Source organism: Choloepus didactylus, chromosome 15 (genome assembly GCF_015220235.1).
Source record: "Choloepus didactylus isolate mChoDid1 chromosome 15, mChoDid1.pri, whole genome shotgun sequence".
In the NCBI taxonomy this organism is placed as follows: Eukaryota; Metazoa; Chordata; class Mammalia; order Pilosa; family Megalonychidae; genus Choloepus; species Choloepus didactylus.
This window is the reverse complement of record NC_051321.1, coordinates 75,827,420-75,845,967: the sequence shown is the minus strand read 5'-3', so window position 1 is coordinate 75,845,967 and position 18,548 is coordinate 75,827,420. Positions and strand designations below refer to the sequence as shown.

At 49.8% G+C, this 18,548-nt stretch overlaps 1 protein-coding gene across 5 annotated transcripts in view; it reads right to left on the bottom strand.

Moving 5' to 3' along the window:
* Positions 1 to 14,100, bottom strand: part of ANXA11 (annexin A11) — a 43,324-nt gene extending 29,224 nt beyond the window's left edge. The window contains exons 1-2 of one of the 5 annotated variants that reach the window (XM_037804341.1): positions 6,498 to 6,609; positions 6,302 to 6,373 (exon numbers count right to left, since the gene is read on the bottom strand). The gene's annotated coding sequence lies outside the window, so the exon portion shown is untranslated. Of the gene's footprint in view, positions 1 to 2,897; positions 3,103 to 6,301; positions 6,374 to 6,497; positions 6,610 to 13,057; positions 13,473 to 13,865 lie in introns of those variants that run through there. The other 4 variants (XM_037804343.1, XM_037804345.1, XM_037804344.1 and 1 more) reach the window with 4 other exon arrangements.
* Positions 14,101 to 18,548: the final 4,448 nt, after the last annotated feature.

Sequence of the window (18,548 nt, the reverse complement as noted above, 5' to 3'; positions counted from 1 at the left end):
TTTGTTTTAAGGTTAAATGAGTTAATGTATACAAAATACTTAAAAGAACACCAGACACCTTAAAATTTCTCTAGCAAGTTTGCTCTCATTTAACCTCTCATTATGTGTTTTCCCACATATAAAACAGCAGACAGGATGAGAAGGCCCTGATGGCCCGGGGCCATCTAACAAATAATATGTGGGGTGAGGAGGGGGTGAGAGTGGGGGTAACGTGGAGGCGGGGAGTCAGGACAGTGTGATGGCAAATGCTGGGAGGGGGCAGAGTACAATCTGCCGCTTCCTTCTTCACGCAGAGCCAGCCCTGCAGCGGGTCCCGGTAATGGCCAGGTTGGATTTTCCAAGCTCCCAGTGGAGGGAACCACCAAGAGGAAACTGGCAGTATTTTCCTTCCATCCCCTCTGCACAGCTGGGGGCCTGATCCGCTTTCTAGGGGTGAGGGGAGGTCATGGAGGGTGGGATGGGGTGAGTGGGAAGCGCCTCTAAAAAGGCCTAGGAGAGGAAACCTGCGCGGAGGAAGGCCCCCCAGCCACCTTTCCAGGCCTTTCTAGACAGGCCTTTCTAAGCCTGCCTTCCAGGCCCTTTAAATGGACACAGGGAGACAGAGTTTGGAGGAAACCACTTCCCACCCATGGCTCTGTGGAGCCGCTGCCAACAGTTAGGGTTGGGTAGGCCTCGCGATCCACACACGGATCCACACAGGGGGCCTCGCCACCCAGCTCCTCCATAGCTCGTTTCTCTGGCAGCCCTGGGAGTCCTTTCCTCCCGATGCGGACAGCGGCCATCTCAGAGACCAGCCCACCCCAACAGGCTCCACGGAGCCAAGGCTTAATGCAAAGCCAGCCCCGAGCCAGGATTCCTGAAGAGAGCAGTACGAGCCCCAAGGGAGAAGACCAACACACGTATCGGGTCGACATCAGGCTCAGAACCTGACGGGCTCAAGCCAGTCCTCGCAGCTACTGAGGTTCTTGTGACAGACATAGCACCCCCCACCCAAATCCTAACTCTGGGGTGTGTGGTCAGGACCCAAGAAAACACATACATGTACCCCCAAAATTGTGGGTTGTGTTTCAAAGTGCAGCTCAGCCTGGAGGGAGAACAGGTCTGAGTCCTCATTTTATCACCCCATCCCACCTTCCATGAGTGGCCCTGCTCCCAGGCACCAACTGGGCAGAAGGGGCTTCTCCCGGGAGCAGCTGAGAAACAAAGTGGGGGGACCAGCAGAGTCACCGTGGAGGCCGACATTAATCCCAGCACAAGTCCCAGTGGGGTTTCGAGCCATCCTTGTCCTGCCTCCCCGTAGCTTCCCAATCCCCCATTCCCTGCAAAGCCCCCTTTCTCCCACATCACCTCAGCCCATAGGGACCACACCACACTCCAAGCCCTACAACACTTGGGGCCTGAGCGACCCAACCTCCAAATGGCTCTGTGGGAAGGGAACCTGGGCAGCTCCTTCTCTGCCTCTCCCCACCCCAACTGGTGAGGAAAGGGGAAGCTGAACGGCTCGTCACAAGTCACACAGCCTGAGCCCACCAACGCTCGGTTTCACAACCTCTAACCCCTGATTCTTGGCAGGTTCTTCTTCACCCCCAATTTCTCTCTCTCCCCCACACTCGAAACCAGTTCTGCCATCTTTGCATGGTCCATACCCCTCCCAACCAGAATCACAAACATCACAGGACAGTCACAGGAGTCTTCTTAGCTCTGCTGCAAATCTGACCTATGAGCTCACACAGCTGAGGTCATGTGCTAACACTACTGCTGGGGAAGTGGGGTGACAGGCTGCAGAGAGTTTAGAGTCTAATGACAATGACTCCAATTCTAGCTCTACCACTTGTTAGCTGAGGGACCTTAGGGATATGGCTTGACCTCTCTGAGCCCTTCCCATCACAGTCAAATGAGGAAAAGACATCCAATGTATTGTGTGGCTGTGAGGATTCGATGTGCAGATGCACATATATAAATCTATCTGCCATGTAGCTTATTAGCACATAGTAGGCACTAAGTTAATTTTAACTCTCTCCCTAAACAGCATCAGCCTGGTCCTAACTCTACCACTTGTTGTGTGACCTTCTGTGGTTAATGCAACCTCTCTGAACCTCCCTTCTGACTGGCTATAAAGATACAACTTGCCCCAACTGCCTCCCAGTTACTGAAAGGATGGAACGAGAGAATGAACAGAAAAGAGTAATGAACAGTAAATCATGGGCCAGTTATCTCCCCTCTGACCACTGGCCCAGTGTTGCTCTCCCAAGTAGCCAAATCGGCCAGGCTCTGATGTTTGGCAAGGAGAGGAAGAAGGGTCCGAGATCCCAGGCCCACAGCTTGACTTGCTCAGTGCTCAGGACCCCCTACCCGGTGTCCAGGCCATGCGGTGAGGGCAGTGCCTGGCCAACGGTTAGGGTCGCGGTGGGTCTCAGGACAACACTGTGATGGGGAAGGGGTAGAGAGGCAGGCTTTTCAAAGCCCAAGACTAAGCACCATCAGGTTCCTTGGCTAAGTCCTTCAAAAAGATCCCGAGCAGACAGCACGATATGTTGCCCAATCCCTTTGGCCAGAACAATGGCCTCCAAAAGATGCCCATGTCCTAGTCCCCAAACCTCTCAATATGTCAGACTATTAGACTGGGCCCAATCTAATCACATGAGTCCTTAAAGGCAGAGACGCTTTCCCGGCTGAGTTAAGAATGAAAAGGAAGAGTAACGAGAAGAGATCAGAACCATGAGAGGAGCTCACCCGTGGAGATGGGGCCACAAGCCAAGGAATGGAGACAGCCTTTAGAAGCTGGAAAAGGCTCCTCTAGAGCCTCTGGAAAGGAACCAGCCCTGTCCACATCTTGATTTTAGCCCACTAAGACCCGTGTCAGACTCCAACAACTAAAGGAGGGGCCAGGTGCTCACCTCTCCTGCATGTCGGGGAGTAAGAGCTCCATAAAGGTTCATTCGCTCGTATTATCAGTCAACATGAGTCACCAGGGTGGGTCTGTGTGGCCAGGCAAGGCACACCCAGCCAGCCATCTGGCCTTGCACATGCAAATCCTGGAGGCAGAGAGAGGGTCAGCTGTCCAGCAATCTGCACAGCAGGGCAATCACACCCCAAGCGGCCGGGAATCAATGCAACTGGACGCCCAGTCACTCAGCCCCCGACAGATAATCTGGTTCATTCCCACCCACCGCCCACCCCACCTTGTCTCACAAATGGGGGGACTGACAACTAGAAAGGGGGAAGCAGCATTTCAAGGTCATAACAAGGATGTCCCCAAAACCCTCCTGCCCCCCAGCCAAGAGCTCACGGCCCAAAGGGGAGAGCAGGAGCACCAGTTCACTATTCTCAGCATGTCTCGAGGACTCAGACACATCTCTCTGAGGTTTCTCTCTGTTCCTAACAGCAGCTGAGCCCTGTGATAGAAGGAACAGAAAACATCAACCAAGGTGATAAAGAAATAATTGTGATCCTGTAGCAGAGGAAATCTAACACAAAAGAATACAAAAAGTAGTCAAAGGAAGACAGCTGAGCAGCAGGCCTGGGGAGCGACCAGTCCAGTTTGGAACAAGAGACACACAGAGAAACAGGCCAAGAAAAGGGGAATTTAGCAATCTCAGGCATAATGGAACACGAGGGATGTGGACCAGGGTGCGTTGTCACAGCAGTGAACAATATTATTATGGTCATAACAATGGAAGTATTAGCTATTAATACATTCACTGATCCCTTAACAGGTCAGGAAGTCAACATCTAATGTCTAAATTGATGAATTAAGAAACAGCAACATCAATTTATTTAAAGGAGGGAGTTTTAAAATGGTTAACTCTGGAGACAAAGATCTGGGTGCTCCAAGAATGCTGGTTTCATTATAAGCCTGCGTATATAGGGTAGGTCCAGATTTTGTGGGGGTCTGAAGCTTATACAATTTTAGGGATCCTCTGTAAGAAAAGGAATATAAAACATAGTCCTAGTATAATGAAAAACTTGGTGGGTCTTTGTTCCCAGTTTCTGAACTTTGGCATTTCCCGACAGGAGTGTCTTTTATCCTGCAGTATGACATGAGGTGGGCTCAGGATGACAGGTGCTGGTTGTTATGCTGTCAAGGCCACAGAGTGGGCCGGCCACGCCTGGTCTTAGGGTGGGGGCTGGTGACACTGGAAAGACCAGCCACAGGATCAGGGGTTGGGCTTCTGAGCCCACCTCCGGGCCCTCCGGGGAGAGGGGCTGCACACTGAGATCAACCACATGGACGCTGGATCCGCTTGGGAGAGTAGTGCGTTCTGGCTCCACCTGGAGAGGACAGGGACCCTTGAGTGTGAGACCCTCCCAGACCTCACCCTGTACGTCTTTTCTTTGGGCTTATTTTTATCCTTTCACTATAATAAAGCTATGATCATGAGAATTTTCAGTCACTTCTGTGGGTCGCTCTAGTGAATTAACTCGAAGGGGTGGTGAGAACCCCCGAATGTGGAGCCAGTTGGTCAGAAGTGCAGGTGCCCTGGGCCCTCAAACTTGTGGCTGGTGCATGAAGGACAATCTTGTTGAGGATGGCCCTGAACCTGTGGGGTCTGGCTGAACTCCGGGTGCTGGAGTCAGAACTGAACTGAGTCAGTTACTGCAGTATTTGCCACTGGTGTCAGAAGTGGTGGTGGGAGCTGAAGAAGTTTTTGGTACTTCTATATCTCCTCCTTTTTGCAAATTTTACAAAACCCAAGACTTTGTGAGCTTATTGCTAGGGCCCCTGCTAGAGCCTTGGGAGGGCCGTGTGTTGAGTGGGGGGCCTGAAGCTTAAGTTACATTAGGTTCAGGGGATTTCCATCTCCAGGGTCATGGAGGCACCCAGAGCTGGGCAGTTCCCTGGGGACAGAGGAGGAAAATCACAAAGTCCCACAGAATCTCCCTTGAGCTGGGGACATAATCACAGTATAGCAATTATAGGAAAATATACACGACAACGTTTAAGAGCCAACCAGAATGAGCTGGGGGTGGGGAGAGCACAGTGTCCAGAAAACTGCCTTCTCTCTCTGATGGGGCTGAGAACACCTACCCTCTCCTGGGCCTCCCACTACCTCACCTATTAAGTTTGTGAATCTGCAAGGGGTCAGTGGTTTCCAACCAGTGCTTTCCAGAAACTGGGGCGCTGTGGAGGTTTTGTAGTTCACAAACATTTATTTCACTGGGGGAGGGGAGGGGCTGCAAAAGACACACTGCTGGCCTGACTATAATTTTTTTTTTGAATGGAGAGATGGGAGATCAGGCAATAAGGTGCTGTATTTTGGCGAGGTGACACTCAGTTAGGGCTGGTAGCAGCGGCCCCTATCCCCACCTGGGCTGTTCTGCAGGCACCTGTATTTGCAATGACAGGGACGGACGCTCACCCAGGGACCGTCAAGTTGGGATGTGAGTTGCCATCTCATCGCACATGAAAGTACGCCAGACTCTTCTCTCCCAACTGACTGGGGGAAGCGCATGAATAACCAAGTCTAAAGGCAGTAGGGAGCCCCTGGTACCCCCAATCATCCAGGTCTCAAGACCTGTTTAAACCACTTTGGGATAACGAGCACCAACTTGCTGTCTGGGGTAATGAAAAGTTTTGGTAATGGATGGTGTAGACGAGCGCACAATATTGTGAATTAGTTCCATGGAACGGTACATCTGGAAGCAGTTAAAATGGAAAATTTTGTGTGGTATATATGTTATTACAATAAAACATGTTTGAAAAAATGCTTTGGGAAGGCTCAGTCCCTTCAAGCCTGAAAGACTTAAGGAGGTGGAAGCTGTGAGTCAGGATTTACAGGTGTAAATCCAGCTCCAAATGACTGAGGCACCCCTGTCCTATTCAGAAGCCCCAGGAAACCTCTCCTTCAAATAGCAGTTATCAAGGGCCCAGTCAGCCATGCACAGCCCCAGAAGGTCCCAAAGCCGAAAGGAAAGCCCCACTAGAACCCACAGAGGACACCAGAGACAAAGATTCTCTTGGGGACCACCAGGATGGGGCTGATTCCTGTGCAGCAGGAATGCTAAGCTCTGCCAAGGGGCGCTGGGCCCAGAGTCACACTATGTTGTGCAGGAACAGCCAGAAGATGGAAAGTCCCTCCAGGTGGACGTGCGATGGAAAGAACCACAGGAAATGCACGTCCATGGCTTAGTCAAGCCTTTACCTCCGCACCCCCCACCCACTCCAGGACCTCTGCTCAGAGGTTCTCTCTGCCTGGTGTGCCCTCCTGTCTTCCTTCTGCCTTCCAGAGACCTATGTTAGCCTGGCCATCCATTGAGCTAGCCAGGAGTCCCACCCCTCTCAGGCGGCCTTGCAGCACACCTGACTCACAGCCTCCACGTCCTGCATGGCACCTGTTCCAACCACCTCATTGGCATGGAGGCTCCAGGAATTCTGGGGGCAGAGAGGAAACATTTAGGACATTGCCCTCTCCCTCCTCCCACCCCAAGGCAGGACCTTTACAGTCCCAGGTAAGACAAGGGCCCCTGTGCCCTGCCCTCGCTGGGCGCCAGCTCACCTTGGAGGTCTGGGTCACAGGGGCCGTTAAGTCGCAGAAGCAAGCCAGAGAGCCCAGGGGCGGCACACCTTCAGCCCTGAAACCTTATTTTCCCAGGCCCTAAACAAAAAGCCTACAGAAGGTACATTGAACTCCCCACCCACATACCATGAATTAAAAATAACTGGAGCCTGTGTCAAACATTAGCCAGACTGGGCCTCTGACTCTGCCCTCCAAGGGCTGGCACCTGGGGCTGGAGGGATTCCAGGAAAGCGGGCTAGAGTGTGGCAACAGGGGCAGGATCTAGGAGGCCATGCAGAGGCTGAACTTGAGCGTGCAGATTCTGAAAGACACCTCTCAGAGAGCAGAGGGGCCTGCCTGTGGTCTCGAGGCTGGCTGGTGGCCCGGGCTGGCTCGCCGGCCACTCCACACACTTCTGGGCTCCATCCCATCTCCTTGGCTAGAGAGTGAACTTGGGAAATGTGAAGACTGGCCTGGGAAACAGAGAACGAAAAAGTGACTGCTGCCTCCCAAATAATTTTCTATAGTATCGAGCCATGCAGAAAGCGGCCTCACCTGCTCCTGGGGAGCCCCTGTGACACTGTTTCTCTCCGGGTTCACCTCCCTGTGAGGTGACAACAACCACAGAGAGCAAGGGTGTTGGTAGAGGCAGCTATGACCCCTCTAGGGTATCAGAAACCCCAGCTCAGTGCAACGTTCAAAAAGCCTCTGGCTCCAAACTCTCCTGAAAATAAACACCTATGTGTAATTCTTCATGGTGGGGAAGATGAGTTCGGGGCAAGCACTGCTGCGGGATACTCCCCATCCCAAAGTAGGGTCTTTGAGGAGCCACTCAACCCCAGGGACCCTGAAAGATCAGGAAGCGGCTCCAACAGCTCCCAGCCCTAACTATTTGGAACAGAAGCACTGATGACTCTCACAGCATCAGCGAAGCAGTGGCAGTTTGCCAGCTAATGCACCCGCCCACAGGAACACAGGTGTCTTCCTTGCACTACCTGCTGGTTTGCCACTGTCATTCCCACTTCCTAACCTAAGAATACTGGCTTAGTAAAAGCGAATAGCCAACAGCAAAACTGGTAAGCACAGTAGCAGTTTCAATTAAGGTGAGCTGTGGGTGGTGTTCCAGAAACTTCTGGTTGTCCTCCTGTATCCATCTGTCCCCCAAATACTTTAGTAACAGAGAACTCGCTGTAAGCTGGCTCATGGCAGCCACAAAGCAAGACTGTGTCTCCCAGCCTCCCTAGCACTAGGCATGGCTCTGTCCCGTGGATGTGAACATGAACTGTCGTGGACCCTGCAGGTAAGGAAAAGACTCTAGAGATGAGCTGCCCCCACGCTGGCAGCAACACCACAACCTGGGCACTTGTTAGAAATTAAATTCTCAGGCTCCATCACAGACCCCCTGAATCAAAATCTTCAAGGCTGGGGTCCAGGAATCTGTTTTAACAAGCCTTCCAGGTTATTCTTGTACTTGAAATCTGAGGACCACAGCTCTAGAGAAGGCTGGAAAAAAACATTACAGGAGCCGGAGTACCTGGAGAGCCTCCTGGGGCAGACACCCAGGAACCCGGGACTCCTATTTCTGGAAAGAGAGGCTGAGGGTTGTTTCCAGCCATTTGCTGACAAAACAGGACTTGGAAACCTACTCACTCACGGAACAACAAGGTTGAGGCCTTTCTAGTCCCTTGAGATAGTTTATGTAACATAAAAACAAAGGCAGAGAAAGAGCATAAGATGCTCCCAGGTCTGTATGTCTCACATTTGGGCCCAGGACGTTTTTGTGCGCTAGCGCCTCTGTAATATCCCCGTTGGAGAAGAGAGAAAGCGGTTGCTGCCTCAAATGAGGAAGGAAAATGTGTAATTACCAAGTCATCACCAACTTGGACCTAAAGGACGAAAAGCGGAGCCCCAGCAGCCTCCCTGGAGTCTACAGGCAAATCTCATTTTATGCAGCACCTGCTCCTGGCTCTCGAAGGTAGAGCCGAGGGAGGAAGCCCCCTATTCCTGGAGCTGGGAAACAGGGTGGGGTGGGGGGTGGGGTCCTAGCACTAGCTGCTCCCTGTGCGCCTGAAGCAAAAACACAAGGGCTTGGCTTAAACATCTTTCTGACTGATGCCTGGATCTAAATTTCTGAGCCTTTCACTTACTGTCTAATTAAATGCACTTATTTATTAATTTAGGACAGTAAAAAGAAGAGATTCTCCCTGATCTTTGGCCATATATTCCCCTAAAACACAGATAACATGGAATTTAAGTCCAAAAGCATCACATGAGCAACAAATGACAAAAGGGATGATCTCTAAAGATAAGCTTGACAAACCAGAATACTCCAAAGATGAAAGCCAAATTTATAAAGCTAAACCTCCTACAAATTATAGTGGGAGCTTTTAATACAGCTCTCAGAATTTGACAATACAATATATAGAGGGCAAGCTCAATTTAAGAGATACATCTAAAATCTGTGCCTCACAAAAAATACATATTTTTCTCCCATGTTCACGAGACATCTTAATTCTGATGAAATATTTGGCAACAAAGAAAATCTCAGTTATAAAAGCAGACATTTTGCATATCCTACTTGCTAATCATAAGCCAATAACACCATCAGTCAACAATAAAACATGGTCACTCCCTCCTGCAAACTATCAGTAATTCAGAACCCTGTACTCTAAATAATCGTTGGATCAAAGAACATAACTGATTTACATAGTGATAGAAAGTAATCGAAAAGCAAACAATTTATTAAAAAAAAAAGCTAGAGCTGCAAACGAAGATGTTGAAATTTATATATTTTTATTAATTTTAAAAAGACCCAAACTAAATGTATGAATTTAGAAATTAAAAAAATAACAAAATATACCAAAGGAGAGAATAAATAAAGAAAAAAGCTGAAATTAATGAATTATGAAATGGAAAAAAAGTAGAAGGGATATAAAAAAGTATTTTTTTTTAAAAATTGAGCAGTATCCAGTTCAAATCCCATTTTAATTACAAGACCTGTAATCTGTCTCTGGTTTGGAAAACCTATATCTCATGAAATGTCAACTCTTCCTAAATAAATACACTTAAAAACATTCTAATCAGGATCCATACAGGTTACTCACTCCAACACTGTCTGAAGTCACTAAAAATGATAAATAATCTCAGTCCCCATCAATAAGGGGAAGTTGAATAAATTATGGTACACTGGTACTCTAAAACATTCCAGAGCTGATATGACCAGAGAGATGTCTGTGATAAATTAAGTGAAAAACACAAGTTGCAGAGTAAGGAGTTCGGCACAAATCCCTTTCTGTGAAACGAGCAAACCTTTACACTGCCTCTGTCTATATGAACACGGAGTGAGGGATTCCCAGCCGTGGGCCAGACTGCTAACCTCTGGGCAGAATGGGCCCAGGGGGGTGGGAAGAGGTAAACAGAACAAACATTCCCTCCATGCCATCCTCCTCCAGCTACGACCCAGTATTTCCCCTCCCCTTCAAGGCCTTGTCAGTTCCTGGTGTCCCAGATCCTTACCTCCTATTACTTCTCCACCCATTCATTCCAGTCTGAGTTCTGCCCCCAGCTAAGGTGACCAAACCTGTCCACTCCTTCCTATGGAAGCAGACACACACCCCTCCCACTTCTGTGAGACAATCCAGTCCTGGTTTTCCTTCCACCTCTCTTTGGACTCCTAGTTGGGTGCATCATCTTTTACTCAGCTATTGGAGGTGAGTTCCTTGATCTCACCATGCCCTTGACCTCAAATACAACCCAGATAAAATGTCTCTATCCCAGACCTCTCCTAAGCACCAGGCCCACCTGCCCACTTGACATCTCCAAGGCTCCGTCAAACACGTGTCCAGAACCGAATCAGTGATCTTCCCTGCCCTCCAAACCTGGGTCCTGTCCAATGTGCCACGTCTTGGGGGTGGGGGAGGCCTCTCCTTTTGTGCACACAGCACAGGGCTAGGCAAACAGCGGGGACTCACAAATGCTGAGTTCGAAAGAAACATGCATGGTCACCCACTTTCTAAAAATAGTCATGACCTTTTTGGTGGGCCCTCCTGCGATCCCCACTCCCACCCCCAAATTCCAACTCCCCAGAGAGATCACTTCCGGGGCTTAATTTCCCACATGCTCCCTCTGCCTCCCTGTTAGCAGCCTCTCTCTGTTTTTCCTCTCTACCCGCACTTGTATTCCTCTCAGCTCACTGTTCCCCAAGCCAGCCTCTCCCCACGCCCCCAGTGCGAGGCCTGGACACCTGCTTTCCCTCGCAACTTCAGAAGCAATTCCTCCCTTCTTTTCTGCTCTGTGATTCAGTGGGAACTTCAGGAGCACAAGTCCCTGGAAAACCAGACACAGAGATCACCGAGCCCAGCTTCAAACTACCTGCACACCCCACATCCACTCCAGATCCTTGCAGGAACACACCACGGTATCAACATCATCATCCCCACTCCCAGCAGGTCTCAAACCCCTTTGCAAACGTCTCATCTGACTCTCCAAACCACCATCTGAGATAGGCATTTTATTGTCCAAAACACTGTGGCCGTGTGTAGCTAAATGGCTTGTCCCAGGCTGCCCAGCATGGACCAGAATTGTCTCCAGGCTCCCATGACTTCCTCACATCAGTGTAGGCAAGGCCAGCTGTGGTTCAACTTACTGCTCAGGCTGTGCTGTTAGGGTCCTCCCAAAGATCAATACCCATGTGATCACCAGGCCTTTATTTCATGGGTTACAGGGGTAAGGATCAGTAAAGCTGATGTGGTATGATTTTATTGGATATTAGGACATGCCATTGAACTTCAAGAATTCCTTTTAAAATGTCAAGTTCCTGCCAAAGAAACATTAGCTTCTTCACTTCCCCTAAGAGCTTTCCTATCGAAGTATCACTCAAATTCCTGATATTCGGGGGGCATTGGGCTCAGAGGGTGTTGTAAGAAAAATCAAGAGAAACTGAGTTTGCCTGCTGGCTGTGACTGTGAAAGACACCCCTGCATACTATTGCCCAAGTCCTCCATGGGACCATGTGCCAGGGAATGCTTCAGGCTGAAGCAGGGAGAAGATGGAGCTCCAGAAAGGTCTTAGGCCCTCTGAACATCCTGTACTCAGCACAGAGGGCTCCAAGATTGCATTTCCACATTTACCTCCTGTCCACACTGGGTTTCTTATTCTCTATTTTGCACCGAATTCCCAAGAAGAACCCAAGCAAACCTAATCTGGCTCCCCTCTAACTCCAGGCATCTGTAATGACATTGGCCTTCAAATATCACAATCCAGGAGAGGCCCCTTCTATTGCCCTTCTCCTATCTAAGTAAACAAGTCAAACTGGACGCCTAACTGGCCTCTGAACCAGCTCCTTTTCCCATCTCCCAGCCTGGACCCATGTTCCTCCCACCCACCCCACTTTTTTGTGCCTATCCAAACCCAGCCTAAGGAGTCAGTATTTTTATGAGCAGCTGTCTATGCAACTTTCCTTCCCTGACCTGCCTCTTCCATTCCACTAACGTTTCCTGAACTCCCACATTAAGCAAAGTCCACCCAGGTTGCTGGGAGGGACCAAGAGATGAAACATGAACAGCCCCCATCCTCCAGAGACAGAGGACAGACAAGTCACATGGCTGTATAAATATAACGCAAGGCAGAAGTAGGTCAGTGCCTAAGGAGTGGAGGGGCAAGCTGCGTGAGCTTGGGACCATGACCCTTCCCTTCTTGCTGGGGAGTAGGCACCAGGAAGGCTTCCAGGCAGAGGCTGTCTCTGGGCTGGGCCTTGGAGAATGGCAAGGAGAGAACATTCTGGAGGGCAGATGAGCATGAGCTGCAACAGAGGGGTGGTTCAGGATAAGAGCCGTTCAAGTCAGCTGGGCCTTAAGGGAGTAATTAGCTATTATTATTATATCATTATCACTGACACTTAAATATGATTATTTATGAGCCAGTCCCTGCTGTAAGTACTTTACATCTAACCCGGGTGACATCTACCTGGGACACACAGGTATGGTCACTACCTGTTCTAATGGGTCAGTGCTTGAGCTGATGGTGGTTAAATATATATTAACTCATTTGATCCTCACAATACCCTATGAGGTAGGTAATATTATTATCCCATTTTACAGATGCGGAGACCAAGGCATGGAGAACAGAAGTGGCAAGAGATAAGGGAAGTATGCAGGAGACAGGTTGTGAGCACCCAACACCAGCAGCATGAACTCCCCTGGCACCTCGCCCTGCCTCTCCTGTCATGGACAACCTTGTAGCAGAATGTCTTGAAGTAAGAGGCCATGTGAATCCCCCTGGGACCCCAGCAAGGGACTGAATGAAGGAACACAATGAGAGCCAGTTAGGAAGAGAGCACGGTAACAGGCCCTGCCCTGCAAGCCTTTTGTCCCTGGTGTGTGGGAAGAGCCAGGCAGAGGCCCACTCCTCACAGGTCAGGGCAGCCGGAGCGCCAGGGAGAAGGAGCAGTGTGCCCAGGTGCCACAGAATAGCCAGGGTCTGTCCAGTCTTCCCAGGGGAGGTCACTGATTAGAGGGGCAGGGCAGACGGTTCCCGGCGTGGGCCAGTCTTGGCTAGCTTACCTCCTCCCCTCCAGACTCTCTGGGTGGCAAACTACCAGATGACTTGTTCCTTTAGGCCAACAGCTTGGCTTCTACCTTTTTGGATCTTCAGAGGGCTGGGGCTGAAGCAGACAACCGGAGCCCAGGGGGGAGACACAGATCCAGGAATCCTTCCCTGAAACTAGCGATCACGGCAGGGAAGGAGAGCACACAGGTGAACACAGCACTTGGGATGTACTCCATCTTCTCTCAAATCCTTGGAAGAGTTCAGCTCTGGAATTTGCGGACTCCCTGCTCCTAAGGCAGCCTTCTCTGCCTGCTCTCTGCTCAACCCTTGCCCGGAAGGGCACACACTCTCGAGAACTCTGCTGGGCCGGAGAGCTGAGGCCACCGGCTCTCCCCCACACGAGCCAGTGGCAGTCAGATCGCAGGCTTCACCCCGCCGCAGTGCAAGCCCCTGACCCTACCCAAAATCGAACCGAGCCCCTACCCGGACCGAGTCCCCGACCCCCGCCGCGCGGCATAATCACGTGGCCTGGGCCACCAAGGGCCCGGCTCTTGGCACGCCCGACCCAACGGGGAGGCCAGACCCCAACTCTGGGGCTGAACGAGCAGGGGCAGCCAGGCGGGGGCCGTACGCCCGGGACCAGCGCCTCCCCACTGGCGCTACCGCCAACCCCAAGCCCCTCCCCCCCGCGCCAAGCAAACCAGGAAGCCGCAGGCCCAGGCCGGGAGGGGCGCGGGCAATCCCCGGCCTCGCCCGCGGGACTCATGGTGGGCTGCCGCCGCCCGGTTCCAGGGCCCGGTGCAGCCTGAGACCTTCACTCACCTGGCCACTGGCCACGGGGCCGCGAGGGCGCGAGAGGCGAATGGGGACACGCGCAGGAGCGGCTCTGTTCGCGGGCGTCCCGGGCGCGGTGTCTCGGATTTGCCTCCCGCTCTGTCCCGCTCCCGCTCTCGGGACACTCGGGGCGCTCTGGAGCGCTGGGGAAGCTCTGCGGTGTCCTGGCCAGCGGGCGCCGCAGCAGTCGGGCGAAGCAGGGGGAGGAGCCGGCTCCGCGGAAAACTCCGCGGGCGAGCCCGCCCCAACGCGCCCTGGGGCGGAGCTTCGTGCTCCGGGGGCGGGGCCTGATTGCTGCCCCGCCCCGAGGTGCGGGCCGACTCTGACCACCGGCTGGGATCCGCCACCGCGAGCCGCGAGGAGGCAGCCCCCGCCTTCCGGGTCCTCGCGGGCGGGGCCACGAGACGCCGGGTTCCCAGAGGTCGGCCTCGCGCCAGTGCCCGGCCTCCCGCGCTCGGTTCTGCTGCGCTCCCCGCCGGCTTTCTTGGAGGCGAGGAGATTCACCAAGCCCTCTCCATCCTCTTATCGGTCTTAAGGACTCTTTAATGTAAAGAAAACTTTTTACATTAAAAAGATCGCTTAACAGTATGGCGGAAACACCACACTCCTTAAGTGTGGCTTTACATAGTGACTTGCTTCCAAAGTCCAGAGCGCGTGAGGGGAAAGTAAATTTACAGCGGAGAAACCTGAAAACCACCTCAGCCGAGTGATCAAGGTCAACATCAACAGTGATAAGTTACATAGTAAGTACCCTTGATAAGGATGCGATGAGAATGGCTCTTTGCCTCTGCGGTCTTCCTTCCAAGAACACGTAACTTCCGTCTAATCATGAGAAAAACATCAGACAAATCCCAATGGAGGGATATTCTACAAAATATTTGACCAGTACGTCTCAAAACCGTCAAGGTCATCAAGAACAAGGGGAGTCAGAAAAACTCACGGCCAAAAGGAGCCTTGGGGGAGGGGCGTCCTGACTACTAAATGGATATGGGATCCCGGAATAGAAAGAGGACATTGGGCAAAAACTCAGGAAATCTAAATAAAGTATGGAATTATAGTTAGTTGTATTAATGCTGGTTGATTAATTGTAACAAATACACTATACTAATGTAAGATGTTAATAGGGGAAAACTGGTTTTATGGGAACTCTAGTACCTTGACAAATCAAAACTGTTGTAAAAATTAAGTTTTTATTTTTAAAAAATCAGGCATGTAATATACGAATATATAGTAGTTGTGAAATACTCATAAAGGAGCAAAGAAATATATGAAAACTGATACTCTGTTTTCACTTAATACTCCATTCCCCTGGACCACTTTTTTTTTTTATAGTATGATCTCATTTTTTTAATTAACTCAGTTTTATTGAAATACACTCACACACCATACGATCATCCATGATATACAATCCACTGTCCACAGTATGATAACATAGTTATGCGTTCATCACCACAATCATTCTCTAAACACTCTCCTTACATCAGAAAGAACCAGAACAAGAATAAAAAATAAAAGTGAAAAAAGAACACCCAAATCATCCCCCCATCCCACCCCATTTGTCCTTCAGTCTCTATCCCCATTCCTCCACTCATCCATACACTAGGTAAAGGGGGTGCGATCCACAAGGTCCCCACAATCACACTGTCACCCCTTGTAATCTACATTACTATACAGTTGTCTTCAGGAGTCCAGAATGCTGGGCTGGAGTTTGGTAGTTTCAGGTATTTACTTCTAGCTATTCCAATACATTAAAGCCTAAGAGGTGTTATCTATATAGTGCATAAGAATGTCCACCAGAGTGACCTCTGGACTCCATTTGGAATCTCTCAGCCACTGAAACTATTTCGTCTCATTTTGCATCCCCCTTTTGGTCAAGAAGATACTCTCAGTCCCACGATGCCGGGTCCACATTCATCCCCGGAAGTCATACGCTGCGTTGCCAGGGAGATTTACACCCCTGGGAGTCGGGTCCCACGTAGGGGGGAGGGCAGCGAGTTCACCTGTCGAGATGGCTCAGTTAGAGAGAGCCCCGGCCCACTTTTAGGAGTGTCCTTCCACTTTTCTTTTTCTGCGTACACATTCTATGTATGTGTGTAAATGTGGGTGTATATTCAAGTGGATGTGTTGTTTACTGAACGGGTTGCAGTATTTTTCCGAACGTGATGTTTGCTCAGTGTATCTAGGACCGTCGTCTTTGCTTGCAGGCGAACCCGGACCAGCCTGGTTCTTCTAGCAACTTCCCAGTAGGCGCCATTGTGCGCGTGATGATTCTTGATTACTTAGCTCCTTCCTGATGGATATTTAGATTGGTTCCTATTTTTGTCTGTTGCAAACAACGCTGCCAGTTCTATTTGCATTTTAACAGCGGAAGGACCTGCAGGAGCGGGATAGCCTGGGCGCAGCAGGCGGGTCGGGGGGAAGGCCCGGGTGCTAGTGCTGGGCGGGAGCCGCGCGCTCTGACAGCCCGAAAACGCCCCCGCAACCGACCTAGGGGACTCGGTCACCTCCCGCGGCCTCTCCCCTGCCCCCTTTCACCCTGCACTCAGGCTCAGCTCTCTTTGGGGGCTGGGCTGCATTTTTTGGTGATGAGTGGGCGGGTGAAGGTGAAACTCGGGCCAAAGACGAGAGAAAACCGCCTCCTGCGGCATTAGAGGAGAGGAGGGTCAGAGAGGCACCAAGGAAGCCTCCTGGATTGGTTATTACTTTGGGGTGCCCATGATGGCACCGGAGCGGGCGGGACTCGGGGCGCCCGTGTGAAGCCCCCACGCAGCCGGCCGGGCGGTCCCAGGGGGCTACTGTTTCCCGGCACCCTCCCCCACCCGGGGGGCTCGTCGGGGAAGGTCACCTGGCGCCGACCCAGCCCCTCTTCCAGGACAGCACTTCCCACCTCTGAATTGTCCACTTTTCTCCGTGGCTGAGCAAATGCTTCTTTACCACGTTAAAAAATAATAAACGAGTCATTTGGGGTGGAATTCCTTCTGAATGGATCATATACTTTATACTTTCCTTCTTCGGAAGTGAACGCTTAAGGGTCAGATGGTGAATAGTCACCAGTGTGCTTGGTTTTTTTGTTAATGATTTCCAGTCTTTTTTTTGTTTTTTTTTTTGCTTTTTTTGTTGTTGTTGTTCTTTTTTTTTTTTTTTTTTCATTTTTACTGAGATTGTTCAGATACCATACAATTATCCAAAGATCCAAGTGTACGATCACTTGCCCCTGGGTACCCTCATACAGCTGTGCATCCATCACCACACTTAATTTTTGTTCAATTTTTAGAAACTTTTCATTACTCCAGACAAGAAATAAAGTGAAAGATGAAAAAAGAAAAAAAGAAAAGGAAACTCTAAACCTCCCCTATCCCTAACCAACCCCCCTCAATTGTTGACTCCTAGTATTGATATAGTACGTTTGTTACTGTTTATGGAAAAATGTTGAAATACTACTAACTGTAGTATATAGTTTGTAATATGTATATAGTTCTTCCCTATATGCCCCTCTATTATTAACTTCTAATTGTATTGTCATACATTTGTTCTGGTTCATGAAGTGATTTCTAGTATTTGTACAGTTGATCATGGACATTGCCCACCATAGGATTCAGTTTTATACATTTCCATCCTTTGACCTCCAACTTTCCTTCTGGTGACATATATGACTCTGAGCTTCCCCTTTCCACCTCATTCACACACCATTCGGCACTGTTAGTTATTCTCACATCTTGCTACCAACACCCCTGTTCATTTCCAAACATTTAAGTTCATCCTAATTGAACATTCTGCTCATACTAAGCAAGAGCATCTACATTTCTTCCACAAGGCAGGAGGGAGAGTCAAAGAAGGTAGAGAGGCAAAAGAAAGAGGAAACAAAAAAAAATGACAGCTAGAAAGCAGCAAAAGGAAAAATAACCTTAAATCAAAGTAGAATAAAAAATCAGACAATACCACCAATGTCAAGTGTCTAACATGCCTCCCCTATCCCCCCCTCTTATCTACATTCACCTTGGTATATCACCTTTGTTACATTAAAGGAAGCATAATACAATGATTCTGTTAGTTACAGTCTCTAGTTTATGCTGATTGCATCCCTCCCCCAATGCCTCCCCATTTTTAACACCTTGCAAGGTTGACATTTGCTTGTTCTCCCTCATAAAAGAACATATTTGTACATTTTATCACAATTGTTGAATACTCTAGATTTCACCAAGTTACACAGTCCCAGTCGTTATCTTTCCTCCTTTCTTGTGGTGTCTCACATGCTCCCCATCTTTCTCTCCCAACCGTATTCATAGCTACCTTTGTTCAGTGTACTTACATTGTTGTGCTACCATCTCCCAAAATTGTGTTCCAAACCACGCACTCCTGTCTTCTATCACCCTGTAGTGCTCCCTTTAGTATTTCCTGTAGGACAGGTGTCTTGTTCACAAAGTCTCTCATTGTCTGTTTGTCAGAAAATATTTTGAGCTCTCCCTCATATTTGAAGGACAGCTTTGCTGGATACAGGATTCTTGGTTGGTGGTTTTTCTCTTTCAGTATCTTAAATATATCACACCACTTCCTTCTTGCCTCCATGGTTTCTGCTGAGAGATCCGCACATAGTCTTATTAAGCTTCCTTTGTATGTAATGGATTGCTTTTCTCTTGCTGCTTTCAGGATTCTCTCTTTGTCTTTGATATT